We start from the raw sequence: 18,566 nt of genomic DNA, 5'->3' as shown, positions 1-18,566 counted from the left end.
TATAGCGTTTTAAGTAATTTTGGTTATTGTTCCTCAGCATTCTTTAAATTAACAGTGAAGCTGACCGGCTTGATGGACTTGAGTCTTGCCAGCATCCCCAAGAGACACTGGGTGCTGTTTATGATTTTTAGTCAATGACTTCATTAACCTAAAAGAGCTGTAAGGCAGTGCCTAGTTTCCCAGTCTACCTTCAGAAGTATGCCTTTGTCACCAAGTCATTCATTAAATTGGTTCTTAATTTCCTTGGTTCTTCTGCCATACATCTAATCACCTTTGAGAAGACTGCTAAGCAATGTGAATACCTTGAACCCAACCGTCTCCTGAATTCTTTCATATTCTCAGGAACACATAATTTTTAACAAATACCTAAACTTAAGTCTGATATCAGTTATATATCTTGGAGATAGATTTGTCTGGAGTCCAAATTATGAGGTCATTCTATTCTCTATAGACTGAACTAGGATCAAGTCAATTGCCTGCCAACAGAAACTTTTGCTGCCGACTCCAAGGCAGTTTTGAGATGGGCTCAATAAGTGGAAATACCACATAGCTTCTGGTTCTGGCCGTAGGGGAATGACTTGTATCAGATGAATCTTTCTGCCAGAATAATTATAGAAGCTAGAAAAAATATATAAAGTAACTGTTTGGAGGAATTGGTGATCACCCAGGGCAGGCAGGATCTGAACTGCTATGATCCCTCCCTAAGAGAAGGGAAACAAATAAGGCAAAACTTCACATTCATCCTGGTTTTTCCAGATGGTTTTTCCCCAAGTCACTGGCAGGGGGTGTGAGTAAGAAGGAGCGGGTGACAGCAGCAAGCAGCAGTCTTACTGGACTGAGATCAGAGTTTAAGGCTAGAGAGTAGCTGGAACTTGAAGGAAGGGAGAACGATGGAGAGAACTAAATGGGAAACCTGCATACCCATTCCCCTCAAGCTGTTGACTGACTCAAGCTGAACATGGACCTTTCCTGGTGGCTCAGCAGTAAAGAATCTGCCTGCCAGTGCAGGAGATGTGGGTTTGATCCCTGGGTTGGGAAGATAACCTAAAGAAGAGAAGGACTATCCACACCAGTGTTCTTGCCTGGAGAATTCCATGCACAGGGGAGTCTGGCGGGCTACAGCCCGCGGGGTCACAAAGAATCAGACATGACTGAGCACACACACACACACACAGACACACACAGACACACACAAGCTGAACTTGCACTGAGAACTCCAGGAAACCCAGCAGAAAACAGCAGCTGGGACGCTAAAGAACAGAACAGATTTCAGCTGTTGCACAATGCTGAGGAGACCGAGGTTCAAGTCCCACCGTTTGGTTGAGGTCCAAGAAAGGCCACATTTTGGGAGTAAGGTAATCCCCAGTAGCAAGATGGTAGACTAAAATACGGTGATATCAGAAATTACATTAAATATTAATGAACTAAACACTCCAATGAAAAGACAGAGAAGGTTAGACCAGATTAAAAGATAACAATGTTGTTTATAAGAGACACACTTTGAATCTTTGAACAGAGAATGATTGACACTAAAAGGTTGGAAACATACTCTGTAAATGCTAGCAAAAGAAATCTGGTGTTGCTAAGTTATAATCGTGCAAGTTTTGTAATGATAAAATGTCAATAAAGATATAAATATAATACAATAGATATATAAATATAATAAAATAATCATTTCTTGATCATCAACTCTATGCCATGTACCACCCTAAGTATTTTACATTCATTGTTTTGTATAATCCCCTGAGAAATTTTATGAAGAAAAGTTATCATCCTCATTAGATGAGGAAATTGAAGCTCAGAGAGACTGAGCAATTTGCCTAGGATCACATAACCAGAAAATGAGAGCGATGAGATTCAAATGTAGTTTGGTCTGACCTCTTGCCAGAGAGCTTTTAAATCACTGCTCTGCTTTCTAAGTACAATATTGCCTATGGTATGCTTGTTTGAACAAGCTTGTATGCAGTTGGAGAGGGTCCCTGAAAGCACAGGAGTACATTGTAACCTAAGCTGAGGATATTCTGTGGGGAGTCCTCTAAGTGTAGACTGGAACCTTTCAAGAGCTAAGATCCTCAGATAGTCTGTTTGACTCATACACACACTCCCGCACACACAAGCTTCTGTTAAATGCTCTCCTCCCCTGTTACACATGATCCCTGAAAGGTACAGAGACCTTCCAGTTCATGGACTCCTGCAGTCTGATTTCTTTGAATTTCTCAGTCCAAATTCTCAAGAATCTGGTCTAGTTCAAGCATGTATCCATCATTGATCCAGTCAATAGGTGGCTACTAATGCATGCCATCTCACATGGTTTCAGATGTGAGAAGTGTTAAAATATTTCCCTTGGAATTGAAGAGGAGGCCTCAGCAGTCTCAGGGTAAAGGAGAGACTTGTTTCTGAATCTACACACATGCGGGTAGTGGGAACCAGAGCAGGAAAACCCCAGGTAATCCACCCAGCTCATCTCTAGCTCTGTTCTTCCCTCAAAATGCAAAGTTGCTTGGAGGGAAGCATGGGTGGCAGGCTCGTGCAGAAGGGACTGGGGGAGCCCAGAGGGAGAGTGGGGACAGAAGGGCCTGTCATCGGGGTGGGAGGGAAGAATCTGAAGGGAAACCAGGAGATGAAGCATTTCCTAAAGTGCTCAGTCGCAGGCTGAGGTCTCTCTGCCTTTGAGCTTTGATGGGGGTGTTTTCTCTCAGGGAATACTGTCATCAGCTGCCTGTCCTCTTTCTTCCTGGGTAGGAGTAACTGGAAAAGCCTATAGAGAAGACAGGCTGATGTTTGGAGCATCGTGTGCTGAGGTGATGGACAGTCAGGGTGACGCAGGGGCCCTAAGAGTCTTCCAAGCTTCTGGGACCCCCCCCCCAAGAATAATTCTGTAACAAGTAATTGTAAGAACAACATTTAATAGTCACTGAAGGCTAACTATGACCAGATGCTAGTGTTAACACTCAACTCTTTCTTTATTACCTCATTTAAACCTCTTAAAAATGCAATGAAGTAGACACATTATTATTCACGTTTTAAGCTGAGGCACCCACTCCAGTATTCTTGGGCTTTCCTGCTGGCTCAGCTGGTAAAGAATCCACCTGCAATGTGGGAGACCTGGGTTCGATCCCTGAGTTGGGAAGATCCCCTGGAGAAGGGAAAGGCTACCCACTCCAGTATTCTGGCCTGGAAATTTCCATGGACTATGCAGTCTATGGGGTTGCAAAGAGTTAGACACAACTGAGCGACTTTCACTTCACTTCACTTCAAGCTGAGGCACAGAGAGGCTGAGCAACTTGTCCAAGGCCAGAGAACTAATAAGGGGCCACACCAGAATGTGAACCTAGGTGGTCCAGCTCCAGAGACCTAGCTTTTAACTGTGCTCTGATAAACTCTTCTTCCACTCTTTGGAACGTGTAACCTAAATTACTAAACCAAATCACAGTGATTGAGAAAGATGAGAGCTACTGGGTGGCCCCTTCGGGCCCCTGGTTTTGCCTAGGATGTTTCACTGGAGGGAAGTTCCCTCTGCGAGGCTCCCCACCAGTGTGCGAGAGGCGCGCTGAGGCGCCTCCCCATCACGTTACTCTCAGAGCGTGAGTGCAGGAAGAGAATGAGGTCCACGGGAAAACCAGGGCCCTGTTCACAGTTTCAGTCAGCCTCCTGCCCCTGCAGTCGCACAGGCCTTTTTCTCTGCCCAGCAGTACTAGCTGGTGACTTCGGACAAGTTACTTGATCTCTCTGTCCTTCCACAAAATGCAGCTAATTATACCTACCTTGCAAGATTAGAGAAAAAAAAAAATATATATATATATATATATGTGTGCACACACATGTATACACTATATATTGCTTACATACACACATGTATGAATACCAATGGCATAGAAAAGATTCAGGCTGTCTCTGGGTTAGGTAAAGTCATGGATGTTCCTAGCAGCCTTAGATGTAATAGCCAAAAACTGGAACCCTAAATCTATCCATAGATTAATGAATGCTGAGACAAAATGAGATACCCACACAGTGAAGTTCTACTTGGCAACAAAAAAGGAATAAACTACTGTCATAGGCTACTTCTTGGGTAGACTTCAAAAAGTGTCAGGCTAAGTGAAAAAAGCCAGATACAAGAGACTGTTTATTGTATGATTCATTTATATGAAATGTCCAACAAAGACACTCGCATAGAGATAGAAAGCAGATGAGTGATTGTCTGGGGTAGGGAATGGGAGTGGGGATTAATGATAAATGGGCATCAGTGGTCTTATCACAGGGATAAATATGTCCTAAAACTGATGTATGATGATGATGTATGATGATGGAAAGTTACTAAAATGTAACTGTACACCGACATTGCATTTTTTTCTTTTTTTTATTGCGGTTAAATATACATAAAATTTGCTATTTTAATCTTTTTTAGGTGTATAGATCAGTGGCATTAAGTAAACACTCACATGGTTATACAACCATCACCACCATCTATCTCCAGAATATCTTCCTCTTCCCCAGTTGAAACTCTGTACCCAATTAAGCAATTATTATTCCTCATTTCTCTCCTCTAGCCCCTGGAAGCCACCACTCTATCTTCTATCTCCTGTGTTTGACTGTTCTGGGCTCCCTGTGTAAGTGGAATCATACAATATTTGTCCCTCTGTGATTGACTGATTTTGCTCCAAATAATGTCTTCAAAGTTCATCTATGTTGTGGCTTGTGTCAAAATTTCTTTCCTTTTGAAGGATGGGATATATTGCAGTGTCTGTATGTACCACATCTTGTCTATCATCCTTCAATGGACATTTGTGTTGTTGGTGGCTCAGATGGTAAAGAATCTGCCTCTGATGCAGGAGACCTGGGTTCAATTCCTGGGTTGGGAAGATCCCCTAGAGGAGGGCAGGGCAACCCACTTCAGTATTCTTGCCTGGATGGACAGAGGAGTCTGGCAAGCTGCAGTCCATGGGGTTGCAAATGACTGAGCAACTAAGCACATCTTTTGACTACTGTGAATAATAGTTCTATGAATATTGCTGTATAAATATCTAGAAATTGGTGGGTTTATGCTATGTAAAGCATATCTAAATAAAATTATTTTAAAAATAAAACTTTTTTTTCAAAATTTAAAAAGTCAGTAAATGATAGATACTGTTATATCAGTAACTGAGAGTGATAAAGTTGATCAAGGAAGTGAATTTTTAAAACTTAATTTAATAAAAAAGACATGGTCTTGGTTTAGATAAAGGAAAAACACAGAAAAGTACAAAGAAGAAAAAAAATCTGAATCTCACTTGATACCCATTGAAAGACTATTTTACAAGAATTACCAAATTTTAATTTTACTTGAAATTAGTAGTAGGAACTGAACTGAACTGAAATGAAGAAGCTGCTGAACTCCAGATGTTTATCCAGAACAGAGATTCATTCCTAAAATCTCTCTCCAAAGGCAAAAGAAATTTATGGAAAAATATGGAGGTCAGGTTGGGACCCATGGTTTTTCTATTTCACTTCATGTCTCTTAACAGTCAAAGTTTAATCCCCCAGATGGGCAACTGTTTCATAAAAATCAGAGGATACCTCTGATGTTTTTAAAAATTAAGACCTGAATTTTTTAGATGAAAGACAAAAGAACAATGTCGAAAAACTTAGCAAACTTTTAAGAGAAATGATTAGGGAATGACTAGTTTGTAAGCCAAATAACTACAAAGATGACAAATGACTCACTTAAAAAGCAGGAGAAAGTGATTGTAGCTAGTGTTGAAAATAAATCCAAGGAAGCAGCCCATGAATTCTGAGTATCAGTCAGTTTTCTCCTCCTTCTGAATTAACTGGTTCTTGTTTTTGAATATATCTTCTCCATCCTGAACTTTTTTTCACCCAGATGTATGGAATCCACATGCTCCATGTTCTGCTCCATGTTCTTTATCCTCTGTAAAAAAGAATCCCCCAAACTTAATAAGGCAAAGAGTTGAGCTGTATGTCCTTTCAAAGTCACACTGGGGAATTATATAAGAAGTTCACCTGAAGATTATTTAATTTTCTGGGTGAATGTATTGCTCCTCGACTTTACTATTTATTACTTGATCATAGCTCAGATACTGCAAGCATAGCGTTAAGCGTTAGTCACTCAGTTGTGTCCAACTCTTTGCGACCCCGTGGACTGCAGCCCTCCAGGCACCTCTGTCCATGGGATTCTCCAGGCAAGAATACTGGAATGGGTCGCCATTCCCTTCTCCACAGATACTGCAAAATCACATGTTCACTTGTATTTTTCCATTTGGTAGGAAAGATAACCCCAAGGGTCATGGCTTTATTAGCTTGCTCAACATTAACCAGTTTCTTCTGTAACCTAGCAATCTTATTCTAACGTTCTTTTTTGTTTTGAAATGCTTTTCCTGGTGGATTATATAAACTCTTTTCCACCCTAATGCTCTTGGACTTACTTTTACCATCTAATGGTTCCATCTTAATAAGCTGATGAAAGTCTTTGACATATTTTATATTTGAATGAGTCATGATTTTATCATTTCAACAATTATAATTTGATTTAGCTGGTAGACTCAGATGATACTTTTTCCTCCCATTTCCCGTGAAGGGTCACCTGGGGAGCCTATTTAGAATGCAGATTCTCCAGCGCACCACTCAAAAAGTCTAATTCTGGGGGTGTGCCTAGCACCCAGTGATATGCATTTTTAATAAGCGCCCCAGGAGATTCTGAAGCTGGTGGTCCTCAGACCAGGCACCTTGAGGAAGTCCTCCAGTGAACTGTATGGTGGTGGCGGTCCTAATGCCCCCTTGATTCTCACTGTTCCCTGAGGACAGAGATGACTGGGGTTAAACGCCGAGGACCTGGGACGGACTGAAATCCCAACAGTGTATTTACCTAAGCTTCAACTTGGAGACGGCAATTGATCTCAAATGCTCATCCACCTACTGGCTGTATCAGAACACAGGCCGGGTGGAATCAGGAGTGGGCAATCAGGAATCTGATTATGTAGGTTGACCCTCAAGAAATTGCTACACTCAACTCTTTTATCGACCTTACAAAAATGGCCATTAAAAAAAAAATGGCGATTTTGTATGGTTCGACCTGATAATCCCTCAGGTATTTCTAATTTGAAGCTACTTTGGCAATCAATATGTAAATATGATAGTTGAGACATGGAATTTCCAGCATGGAGGAATGTGCTTCGTAGGTTTCATCAGACTTAAAGCAAAAAAAAAAAAAAAAAGCACTCTTCCCAGAAAAACGTACAAAGTACAATTTTTTGCAAATAATCTAGGGGAGTTTATGGATTCCTTGAAAGTGCAAGGACTCTGCTGCTGCTGTCACCTCAATTGTGTCCGACTCTGTGCGACCCCATAGACAGCAGCCCACCAGGCTCCGCCGTCCCTGGGATTCTCCAGGCAAGAACAGTGGAGTGGGTTGCCATTTCCTTCTCCAATGCATGAAAGTGAAAAGGGAAAGCGAAGTCGCTCAGTCGTGTCTGACTCTTAGTGACCCCACGGACTGCAGCCCACCAGGCTCCTCCATCCATGGGATTTTCCAGGCAAGAGTACTGGAGTGGGGTGCTAGGCTACTCCTATTTAACAAATTTCTTTCTGAAGGTCGCATGCTTTAGGGATGAAGCTTTGCTGCCCCCTGCTGCCAAAGCTGTCTCCAGACAGCTTCGCTTGACTCAGGCCTGTCATGTTTGGACTTTTGTAGGGACTAGAACCAGCTGTCATCCCACACCAGCTGAAGCCCAATCCTGGCAGGAATGGGCCCCGTGAGTGTACTTAATTATCATGCCCACAGTTGCAATGGATTCTTGTTAGTGCAGAGCGTAGGGAAGTTCTGAGCTTTGATGGCACACTGCCTTGTCTAGTCCAGAGCACACCCTTCAGGGTTATCAGATCCTCCTTCTAGGGAAGCTACTTTACATTCCGCCCTATAGATAACTGAGAGCAATACAAAATAATTCTTGTTTCTAGAAACACAAATTATGTCCTGTGGGGAGAGACTGACTTGACTTCCGTCTCCTACCAAGGAAGAAGCTGGATTTGCCTTCATTTGGACATTCATGTAGATACTCCCAGTCTCTCACTGTGTCTGTTCTTTAGGTTCTCCTTTGGATGGATTATAGACTCTGACTGGGTCCCTCATTAAGAATTAAAATAAAATCTTTAATACATGCTCATTTGATATCTGTGTTGTTGCTCAGTTGCTCAGTCATGTCCGACTCTTCTCGATCCCGTGAAGAAGCACGCCAGGCTTCCCTGTCCTTCACCATCTCCCAGAGCTTGCTCAAACTCATGTCCATTGAGTCAGTGATGCCATCCAACCATCTCTTCCTATGTTGTCCCCTTCTCCCCTGCCTTCAGTCTTTCCCAGCATTGGGGTATTTTCTAAAAAGTCAGCTCTTTGCGTCAGGTGGCCAAAGTATTGGAGTTTCAGCTTCAGCATTAGTCCTTCTAAGGAATATTCAAAACTGATTTTCTTTAGGATGGACTGATTCGATCTCCTTGCAGTGCAAGGGACTCTCTAGAGTCTTCTCCAACACCACAGTTCAAAAGCATCAATTCTTTGGCATTCAGCCTTCTTTATGATCCAACTCTCACATCCAAACATGGTTACCGGAAAAACCATAGCTTCATATGGACCTTTGTCGGCAAAGTAATGTCTCTGCTTTTTAATAAGCTGACTAGGTTTATCATAGCTTTTCTTCCAAGGAGCAAGCATCTTTTAATTTCATGGCTGCAGTCACCATCTGCAGTGATTTTGGAGCCCAAGAAAATAAAGGCTCTCACTGTTTCCATTATTTCCCCATCTATTTGCCATGAAGTGAAGGGACTGGATGCCATGATCTTAGTTTTTTGAATGTTGAGTTTTAAGCCAGCTTTTTCACTCTCTTTCACGTTCATCACGAGGGTCTTTAGTTCCTCTTTGCTTTCTGCCATCAGGGTGGTGTTATCTGCATATCTGAGGTTATTGATATTTCTCCCAGCAATCTTTTTTTCTGTAGCTTTATTTTATTTTTTAAATTAATTTTTTTATTGAAGGGTAATTGCTTTACAAAATTTTGTTGTTTTCCGTCAAACCTCAACATGAATCCACCATAGGTATACATATATCCCCTCCCTTTTGAACCTCCCTTCCATCTCCCATCTAGGTTGCTTCCATGTTCTAGCTATTGTAAACAGTGCTGCAATGAACAGTGGGATACATGTGTCTTTTTCAATTTTGGTTTCCTCAGAGTATGTGCCTAGGAGTGTGTCCCAGCAATCTTGATTCCAGCTTGTGCTTCATCCAGCCCAGCGTTTCTCATGATGTACTCTACCTAAGTTAAATAAGCAGGGTGACAATATACAGCCTTGATGTACTCCTTTCCCAATTTCGAACCAGTCCATCCTTCCATGTCTGGTTCTAACTGTTGCTTCTTGACCTGCACACACATTTTTCAGAAGGCAGGTCTGTATGAGATCCATAAGTTGACTCTTGAAAATTATCCTTTAACAAAGGCCAGCATCATATTAGAGATGTCTGATTCCTTTCCTTGAAAGTTCATATTCTGATTAAGAAGACACTCAGTATTGCGAGTAACTCTAAGTATTAAGAAATCTGCCCCTCCCTCTCCGCATCCCCCACCTCCTCATTCAGGTAGCAGACCACCTCTTTGCCTCAGGGAAAAGTATTAGTCGCTCAGTCATGTCCAACTCTTTGCGACCCCGCGGACTATAGCCCACCAGTTTCCTCTGTCCACGGAATTCTCCAGGCAAGAATGCTGGAGTGGGTTGCCATTTCCTTCTCCAAGGGATCTTTCCAACCCAAGGATTGAACCTGAGTCTCCTTCATGGTACACAGATTCTTTACTGCCTGAGCCACTGAGAAAGCCCTGCCTCAGGGGAGGTAAAGGGCGAAAGCAAAACAAAACAAAGCAATGAAGCACGTTGTAAATCTTTCTGGGCTTTGTTTTCCTAGAGCATCAGTCCACAGAGGAATTCAGAGGAGCAGGGGAACAGCAGAGGACCCACATCTTAGAGAAACAGGAGGTGGACCTTTCCTTTTACAAAGCCATGAGGCTACCTCAGGCTGGGGGAAGGAGACAGAGGCAGGAGTATCAGGACCAGACCCTGAGAGGCACGGCTCCAAGGTCAGGATGGATGGAACAAGAGCAAGACATGGCCTGGAAGCCCCACTAGACATTTGATGGTGTAGTTGTATGTGTGTGTGTGTGTGTGTGTGTGTGTGTGTGTGTGTGTGAGAGAAAGAACTTTACCTCTAGCTTTCTGGGCTCTTTAAAACCCTCAGATCTTGAGTCAAGAGGCAAGCTCATTCTGATAAGTTCATTTGTGTTCTGGGGGCTGCTTGTGAAAAAAGAACAGAAAGTATCAGAACACATCAAGTGTAGTAAAAACAAGTGTTTAGAGACCTATCCTGTCAGGTTAGTTGATGTACATCTTATTTATTCATTCATCTCTATCTAATTTACTGTGCGTAGCTAGGGATAAAAAAGGATTATAAAACACTGACCCTATAGGCATTAAAAAGTCAAGTTCTTTAATAAACTGAAAAGCAAAACAAAAACCCGGTCCATCTCAGTTCAATTAGTCTAGACATATTCAGAAAACCTTCCTTCTTTCCTCTTTTTCTTTCACCATGGCTCCAAAGGAATTTCAGATGTGTTTGGGAAAATTTTTACTTTCAGGTTCCTAACTAGTCTAAAGGGAACGACTGGTTACCACCTTTAAGCCCTTTTTGTGGGGCTTCATCTACTTTAGCGAGACACCTCAAGTGAAATGACCAGCCCGGGGGAAGGAAACGGGGATTGAGACGAGGAGACCAGACCTCCTCAGACAGAGGCTCGCTCTCTGCTTTTAAATCAACTCCTGTCAGGCTAGAGCAGCCAGAGGAAGTGGGGGTGGATAAGGATGATTTTTCAGGATTGCAAGATCTACTTTTCAGGGCAGTTTTATTCTTCAGCTTTCAGCAGTATAAATTCTGTGAAGATCAGACTTGCAGACCCACTTTTATTCTAAAACGTACAAATCCCTACCCAGACCAAGAAAAATATTTTTTGATTATGCATCATTTTCTGCCAAGGCTACCATCGTCACTTTATACTGTAATCCTGCCCGTCCATGGACAAAAGTTAATTTTGAAAATGTGATGACAGTGTAACATACATCCATGAGAATGGACTGGGAGTGAGATGTATTGTTAAAGACAAAGGAAGACCAAACTTGAAAACTCCCTGAGCAGACAAAACCAGTTTGGTCATACAAGCAAAGCTTAGTTTAGCTTATTTTGCAAGACAAGTGAGGCAAACTTGACTTGAGTCACTTCTTGCTTATGCCTCTGAAAATCATAAGCGAAACTTCAATTGTTCTCCAAAATTAATATGAAGTAACCACTAAACAACTCTAAGAAAATTCTAATATTGTGACCAATAACTGAAGAATAAGTACTGTCTCCACACTAGATAAACTGCTCTATAACAATATACCTCTGAGCCTCCTTCCATGTTTTGGTTTGAATGCTCCCAGTTTGCAAGCTTTCTGTGTGTGTGTGATAAACTTTTACCAATGACTACTTCAGTGATTCATTGGTTTTACTTCTGTTTTTTTTTTTTTTTCCTGAACTTTTGACAGTGTCAAGAAGGTTACCCAAAATAGAGGCAGAATGTTTTTAAAAAAATTTTTATGGCTTATTCTGGGACTAATACCAGTATTTCATTTCTGGACTGTTAATTTAAAAATTAAGGTGGAGTTTTGTAAAACAACTACATGCCTTACCAGATTTTATACTCCACTTAAGGTAGCTGAGTCTGTTTTAGAAGAGACAGACCCATTGAACTGAGAGTTGAACCATAAAGAAGGCTGAGTGCCGAAGAAGTGATGTATTTGAACTGTGATGGTGTATGAGACTCTTCCTTTGGACAGCTAAGAGATCAAACCAGTCAATCCTAAAGGAAGTCAATTCTGAATATTCACTGGAAGAACTGATGCTGGTGCTGAAGCTCCAATACTTTGGCCACCTGATGGAAACAGTTGACTCACTGGAACGACCCTGATGCTGAGGACAGAGGAGAAGGCGGTGACAGAGGATGAGATGGTTGGATGGCATCACTGACTCAACTGACATGAGTTGGAGCAAACTCCAGGAGATAGTGATGGACAGGGCAAGCCTGGCGTGCTGCAGTCCATGGGGTCACAAATAGATATGACTGAGTGACTGAACAAGACCGATTGAGAACTTACTAAAAATAATTTTAATTGCCCCACAATAGAGGCAACCATTACTTATGGAACTCATCTAGGGAGTTTGCGGACGAAGGAGAGATGAGGGTAGCCATTTTTGCCCCAAAACTGGGGAGAACAGAGACTTCTCATTTATTTATCTGTTTGAGAGTGAGTTCAACTGGTTTTCTCGTTTCACATTTTAGCCTGTTTGGTTCCTTTCTCTGATTTCATTTTGTGAGATGCAGTCTTACAGGCCCCAGGGAAGAGACCATAGCCTTACCAAGAACTAGAATGAACCCTCACTTACTATTTCCTGAAAGAACAAGATATTAATTTCATTAATTTTATTTCAAGTGAAAACTAGTGCCCAGAATGTTTCTTTCCTCCAAATACAGTGAGTTACACAGTCTCTAAAACAGAACAAAGATAAGGCAAAAATCAAAGCAGTCATTTTATTAAAAATACTTGGAATATCTATTTTTCGTTTTGATTAAGGGTACTTTTTAAGAGTACTCAGGTTTCTCCTGAGAAACCCGTATGCAGGTCAAGAAGCAACAGTTAGAATCAGACATAAAACAACAGACTGGTTCAAAATTGGGAAAGAAGTACAACAAGGCTGTATATTGTCACCCTGCCTATTTAACTCATATGCAGAGTACATCATGTGAAATGACAGGCTGGATGAATTGCAAGGTGGAATCAAGATTGCCAGGAGAAATATCAACAACCTCAGGTAGGCAGATGCTACCACTCTAATGGCAGAAAGTAAAGAGGAACTGAAATATCTCTTGACGAGGGTGAAATAGGAGAGAGAAAAGGCTGGCTTGAAATTCAACATTCAAAAAACTAAGATCATGGCACCCAGTCCCATCAGTTCATGGCAAATAGAAGGGAAAAAAGTGGAAGCAGTTACAGATTTTATTTTCTTGGGCTCCAAAATCACTGTGGACAGTGACTGCCACCATGAAATTAAAAGATGCTTACTCCTTGGAAGGAAAGCTATGACAAACCTAGGCAGCATATTAAAAAGCAGAGACATCACTTTGCCAGCAAAGGGCTGAATAGTAAAAGCTACGGTTTCTCCAGTAGTCATGTTTGGATGTGAGAGTTGGACCACAAAGAAAGCTGAGAGCTAAAGAATTCATGCGTTTGAACTGTGGTGTTGGAGAAGACTCTTGGGAGTCCCTTGCACTGCAAGGAGATCAAACTGGTCAATCCTAATAGAAAGCAACCCTGAATACTCACTGGAAGGACTGATGCTGAAGCTCCACTATTTTGGCCACCTGATGCAAAGAGCCAACTAATTGGAAAAGACCTTGATGCTGGGAATGATGGAGGGCAGAAGAGGGCGGCAGAAGATGAGATGGTTAGATAGCACTACCAACTCAATGGACATGAATTTGAGCAAACTCCGGAAGATAGTGGAAGACAGAGTAGCCTGACGTGCTGCAGTCCATGGGGTCACAAAGAGTCGGACACAACCCAGCAAATGAACAACAGCAACTTTTAGGGTAAAGATATTGGTGTAACATAGAGGCTAAGGGAGTATCCAAAACAGAGAGGAGGGGGTAGTTGTGTCAGTCTGACATTTGCTGTCAGTCTAAATTAATATTCAATAGGATGCCAAACTACCACACAATTGCACTCATCTCACACACTAGTAAAGCAATGCTCAAAATTCTCCAAGGCAGTCTTCAGCAATATGTGAACCGTGAACTTCCAGATGTTCAAGCTGATTTTAGAAAAAGCAGAGGAACCAGAGATCAAATTGCCAACATGCTCTGGATCATCGAAAAAGCAAAAGAGTTCCAGAAAAACATCTATTTCTGCTTTATTGACTATGCTGAAGCCTTTGACTGTGTGGATCACAATAAACTGTGGAAAATTCTGAAAAAGATGGGAATACCAGACCACCTGACCTGCCTCCTGAGAAATTTGTATGTAGGTCAGGAAGCAACAGTTAGAACTGGACATGGGACAACAGACTGGTTCCAAATAGGAAAAGGAGTACGTCAAGGCTGTGTATTGTCACCATGCTTATTTAACTCATATGCAAAGTACATCATCAGAAACTCTGGGCCGGATGAAGCACAAGTTGGAATTGAGATTGCCGGGAGAAATATCAATAACCTCGGATATGCAGATGACACCACCCTTATGGCAAAAAGTGAAGAACTAAAGAGCCTCTTGATGAAAGTGAAAGAGGAAAGTGAAAAAGTTGGCTTAAAGCTCAACATTCAGAAAACAAAGATCATGGCATCTGGTCCCATCACTTCATGGCAAATAGATGGATAAACAGTGGAAACTGGCAGACTTTATTTTTTGGGCTCAAAAATCACTGCAGATGGTGATTGCAGCCATTAAATTAAACGGCGCTTACTCTTTGGAGAAAAAGTTATGACCAACCTAGACAGCATGTTAAAAAGCAGAGACATTACTTTGCCAACAAAGGTCCATCTAGTCAAGGCTATGGTTTTCTCCAGTGGTCATGAATGGATGTGAGAGTTGAACTATAGAGAAAGCTGAGCGCCAAAGAATTGATGCTTTTGAACTGTGATGTTGGAGAAGACTCTTGAGAATCCCCTGGACTGCAAGGAGATCCAACCAGTCCATCCTAAAGATCAGTCCTGGGTGTTCATTGGAAGGACTGATGCTGAAGCTGAAACTCCAATACTTTGGCCACCTGATGTGAAGAGCTGACTCATTTGAAAAGACCCTGATGCTGGGAAAGATTGAAGGCAGGAGGAGAAGGGGATGACAGAGGATGAGATGGTTGGATGGCATCACTGACTCAATGGACATGGGTTTGGGTGGACTCCGGGAGTTGGTGATGGACAGGGAGGCCTGGCGTGCTGTGGTTCACAGGGTCGCAAAGAGTCGGACACAACTGAGTGACTGAACTGCCTGACTGAGGATGCCAATGAAGGAGCACTCTTTTGGTCAAATCGTTGCAATCACTAAGATGCAATCTAAGGCAAAAACTCCAAGTGACTTTGTAAGATAAATGTGAATCTACATTCATTACCTGGGCTATTAATAGAAAGAACAGGCCACACTCATCTACTAAATGGAGCAGAGAGACCCTGCTTAGCCCCTGGTCGATCCTGTAATTCAATTGTATTGACCTGACGGAGACCGCCTGAGGTTGGGCTGGCAGGAGCAGGGCTGGTGTTCTGTGCTGTGTGGGTCGATCGGGGAACAGTGGAAGGTGTGTGGCACTGAATCAGGATGACTCCTTTAAGCCCCACCCTTCCATACAACCTGTTCTTTAACTTGACATTGATTTTCAATCTTGCTGTGATTAATGTCCGCCTCCTCCCATCTTTAGGGCTTCCCTGATGGATCAGCAGTAAAGAATCCGACAGCAATGTAGGAGACACAGGAGACGAGGATTCAGTCCCTGGGTTGGGAAGATTTTCTAGAGGAGGAGATGGCCTCCCATTCACCCTCTCACAAAATACATTATGATTTTCAGAGTCCAGATGGAGCGGGGAAACCACTCACAAATTCTGTGGCAACAGCAAGTTCTAAGCAACAGCAGGTTTTTGATAAGATACTTTGACCATGGCCCATGCCTCAGTTTTTCAAACCAGAGTTCATTCTGAAGCTTGTCATACAGTTAGATAATTATGAGAACCTCCTTGGATGCATCGTGTATTTTTTTTTTTTTTTCGTTTTTAAAAAGTCTTTCTTAACTGATCCAAGCATTAATAAATGTTACCCATTACTTATTAAAACCTAAATATCAAATTCTAGTCCCCACTTTACAAGTAGATAAATGGACACAAAGATAAAGAGAAGTGATTTGTCCATGGTCAGTCAGGGATAAAATCTAAATCTCTTAGCTCCTAATTTAGTGGTTTAAAATTACCCTGCCTCTTCAAGCCCTCTGTGAACACTATCCTGAAACTTTATTTAAGCAAAATGAGCCCCGCGTACACTCTCACCAGAAAAATTAATTAGATAATTTATCAAGTGTGAAAACAACATTAAAATATTCTGTTCAATTGATCAAGGACTTTAAAATAATTCTATTATAAAAAAAAATTTCTTCAGGCAAAATAATCAAGTCTGAAATTCAACAGGACAGATTTACATGTTTAAAACTAGTGTAAAGTAAGGACTGCAATTCCAGCTATAATGCAAATATCACATTTCCCCAGGGTTTAAAATAACTCGCTTAAAGCTGTTCAATTATCTTAGCAGTGCAATTTTAAAAGAGAAATGAAACTTGAACAAGCCTCATTAAAAGTAGCACTCTTACGTGATAAGGCAAATGTAACAAAATGCTATTTGTGAATTCTAGGTAGTGATCACTGTGAAATTTTTTCAGTAATTCTGCATATTTGAGAAATTTCATAATAAAGTGCTGGGGGGAAAAGTAAAACCGCCCCCCAGTGTATAGTCCTTACCAGCAAAAACTTACATGAGAAATAACCCGCTATAAAATGGTGCACTTCGGCGTCCACGATCCTGAGTGCGTGCGTGTGCCAGGCAGCGTGCCAGGTCTGGGGTCTCTGCCGTGGACAGAACCTGGCCCTGCTCATCGCCGACACGCCCGTCAGGGCTCTGGTGGAAGTGCTTCTGTGCTTTCAGGACCACTGAGAGCATCTTTCCTGAAACCCACCTGCCCTTGCTCCCACTGGCGCTCTATGTAGCTCTCATCCTGCAACCTAGGAGGCAGCGGGGCAGGTGCGATCAGTCAGCGGAGACAAGGGAGCTCCAGGAAGAGGAGATTCTCCCTCTGAGACAGCACAGCGGCTATGCTTTGCAGGGTCCCCGGGAGACGCAGCGGAATGCACGGACCTCCAAATCCTTCAGCCCGAGAGGAGTGGGCTGTGCCTCTCCCGACGCCCGTCCCACGGGCAGAGCCAGCGTCCTGCTGCCAACGCCCCTTGAAAGGAGCACGTCTCCTCACGTCACTGTGTTCCCCATCCAGGATGCCTTTTCTGCGTTTTATAAAATTTTTAACAACTGCAATTGGGGGGAGAGGAGGAAAAAGCTTCAAAACTGGTTTCTTTTTCATTTCCTCAAGGCATTGCACTGCTTAGGTACTATGGATTTGGGCATCACAAAAACACCTCATGGTGTTTCACGAAAAAACAGAGAACTTGATTGAGGCAAAACAAGGATAGCAGTTATGGAAAGATATTTCAAAATCTTAAAGTTAGAAAAATCTAATAATTTAAAACATTTTCTGGTCACCAAAGACTTGAGGATTCCCTCAAAGGGAAGACGGCACCTGCTCCCCTCTGATGAGGATGTTCTCTACCTACACGCGTGCTCTTGGTTTACCCAAGACCTCCGGTATAAAAACAGTAATGAAGGACAATTTTATAATTCTATACCTGCCACAAAAATGGCTAGAGATCATCCAAAGCCTTGTTAGTCCATCATTAGGGGAAAAAAATCCTCATTTTCATCCTATTTCAGAGCTTTCTAGGTAGCACAGTGGTATAGAATCCACCTGCCAATGCAGTAGACGCAAAAGACCTGGGTCCAATCTGAGTCAGGAAGATCCCTTGCAGAAGGAAATGGCAACCCACTCCAGTATTCTTGCCTGGGAAACGCCATGGACAGAGGAGCCTGGTGGACTTCCCTGCACGGGGTCACAGAGTTGGCCACAGCTGAGCGGCTGTGCACACATGCATTTAGTCCCCCAGTCATTCTGTAGAATACCCACAAGCTGTCATTGCTGCAACAGCTAAAGGACAGTTAAAAAAAAACCAAAAACCCACCAAACTACCAATCAGCATGCTGACTTATTTTCCAATAACAAAGGGCACGACCTGCAGCAAGTTTCATTGAACACTGGACTGGATATCTCTGGGAAAAGAATAAATTACTTTTAATTTAACAATGTCCAAAAATTAATGTTAAAAGTTCAATAAAACAGATACTTGTAGATCAGCTGGGTCCAAACCAGCATGTTTCAGAGTGGAACTGGAGGACTGAAAAATGAAAGGAAGAGATCCACTTTCCAGTTAAAATTTGATTCTGCGTTGGACTCAACAAAAGCTCCTATGTGGAAAGACAGTCTGATCATTACTCTTATTACAGGTTCACAAGGAACGACCAGTATGTAAGTGGCAGGTTTATTACAAAATGCCAAATGTTGGGAGTTTAAAACAATTGTTCAAATTAAAAGGAGACCCTAAGTTGATACTAAATTGAAGTACTACGTCAGCAAAAAATAAACAAATTTTTCTACTGGCAAAATCCTTTTGTAATTATTGTCAACATTCTGCTGGTTAGAACTTCATTTCTTAAAACAGAATTTTACGGTTGGCATGGACCTTAGAAACATCTAATCCAACTCCTTCAGGCAACCTGAAGCTAGGATAAGCCGAAGTGAGGTAAAACCTGTT

At 42.1% G+C, this 18,566-nt stretch overlaps 1 long non-coding RNA gene across 1 annotated transcript in view; it reads right to left on the bottom strand.

The window, feature by feature from the left end:
- The window catches only part of LOC136174394 (uncharacterized), a 1,095,937-nt gene that overhangs the window by 930,340 nt on the left and 147,031 nt on the right, over nucleotides 1-18,566 (bottom strand). The gene's annotated exons all lie outside the window — the stretch shown is intronic.

This window comes from Muntiacus reevesi, chromosome 9, assembly GCF_963930625.1.
Source record: "Muntiacus reevesi chromosome 9, mMunRee1.1, whole genome shotgun sequence".
In the NCBI taxonomy this organism is placed as follows: Eukaryota; Metazoa; Chordata; class Mammalia; order Artiodactyla; family Cervidae; genus Muntiacus; species Muntiacus reevesi.
This window is presented reverse-complemented; position numbering and strand designations above follow the sequence as displayed.